Below are 1683 nucleotides of genomic sequence, written 5' to 3' on the forward strand. Positions count from 1 at the left end.
ATGAGATTCTCACTAACAACCTACTTCCTGAGAAGCTCAGATGAGGAGCTAGATCACATGAAGATGAAATACACCAGACCAATGCAGCATATAACCTGTTGGGTTTGAGGTGGTGCCCAGCCAGGATCCCCAATGGAATTATAAACCCCAGGTGGCATTTTAGCTAGAGATTAGTTTTACACTTTGCCTCCTGGCTGGTCTCCATAAGGCTGTCCTTAAACCAATAAATTATGAAAGACTCCAAGAGATCGTCCAGGACAAGCATGAAAATCCCCTTCCCCGGTACCTCACCACACCCCCATAGAACATATTCTCTTTATCGTTATCTTTTTATAAACACATCAACATGTCTTAAAAAATAAATCACTCTGATGGCTCAGAGTGATGGCTCACCTGGTAGAAGCACTGGTCATAAGGTGACAATGTAAGCTCAATTCGTGGATCCCACCAGTGGAAAGAAAGAACCAACTTCTGAGTCAGTCAGTCTGTCTGTCTGTCTGTCTGTCTCTCTCTCTCTCTCTCTCTCTCTCTCTCTCTCTCTCTCTCTCTCTCTCTCCACTCACACACCACACTCATACATCATGCACACCCATACACATATATAACGCATCATACACATACATACAGTAATAAAATTTTTAATTAAAAAATGTAAAGTGGAAATGTGATTAATACAGACATTTGGATATCAACCTTCACTCTCTACACATTGCCCACACGGGTGAGTGCATCTGTGTACATAGCAACCCCCTACCCCAAGAAGGAGAATGTAAACTCCCTTAGTTTACATAATGAAATGTGTTATCTATACCTTTTATTTTATACTAACAGAATTTTGTTGAATACAAGTAGACTACACAAATATTAAATATACAATTGCTAAATCTAGACACATATTGATATAATCATGGCATGATACACATAGAAAATGAAACACTTCCACCCTCTCACAAAGTTTGTTATGATTTTGAGCACTGCACAGGAACCTCTGCACCTGGCCCCAGAGCTCAGCACTAGCAGAGCACATGGGAGCGCCAAATAGTTACTCTCTTTATGTTCATCAGGCCCAGGAGGCACCTCCATGTGGATCTCTTAGTTGATGGCAGAGAAGGACCAGGCAGCTGTCAGAATTCTATGATGGTTTGCAGACTGCAGCACAGCAGACATCAGGAGTGTGTCCAGCTTTGGAAAGCAGGGAGGTGCTGTTTACTGGAAGTGCTTAGGTAAGAGAAAGGACCAATAAATCAGCTTATTAAATGCTTCTCACACAGAGTGTGAATTGTTGTTTTTAACAAAACCTCAAATGTTCCCAATAAAGACTTGGGAGCCAGATGCTGGGGTGAAAGCCTGCTAGCTCAGAAAGTCAGAGAAAGAATCCAGCTGACCTTCCTCCTCGGCTGACCTTCCTCCTCTTCCTCCTCGGCTGACCTTCCTCATCAGCCAACCTCCAAAAATGTTGTGCTCCCTATAATCTCCTTGTCTCTGTCACGTTGCTTGTCACATAAATGACTAACACGCTTTTCTGAACTCCCTTACAACTGAAAATAGAAAAGGCATTCTGACTATTTCTATAACTTTTGATATATGGGGAGGCATCATCTGTGTAATTTCAAATGAAAACCATCAAGGATCTAGAAGATATTTAAAAAATATGTAAAACACCCAATCTCTCCAAAACAAAAA

General features: G+C 41.5%; 1 long non-coding RNA gene across 1 annotated transcript in view; it reads right to left on the reverse strand.

Annotated features, from left to right (window-relative positions):
- Positions 1-622: 622 nt before the first annotated feature.
- Positions 623-1683, reverse strand: part of LOC117718242 (uncharacterized) — a 6154-nt gene continuing 5093 nt past the window's right edge. Inside the window, exon 2 of the long non-coding RNA XR_004608004.2 lies at positions 623-1218. This is a non-coding gene — a long non-coding RNA (uncharacterized LOC117718242). The remainder of the gene's footprint in view (positions 1219-1683) is intronic.

This window comes from Arvicanthis niloticus, chromosome 12 (genome assembly GCF_011762505.2).
Source record: "Arvicanthis niloticus isolate mArvNil1 chromosome 12, mArvNil1.pat.X, whole genome shotgun sequence".
In the NCBI taxonomy this organism is placed as follows: domain Eukaryota; kingdom Metazoa; phylum Chordata; class Mammalia; order Rodentia; family Muridae; genus Arvicanthis; species Arvicanthis niloticus.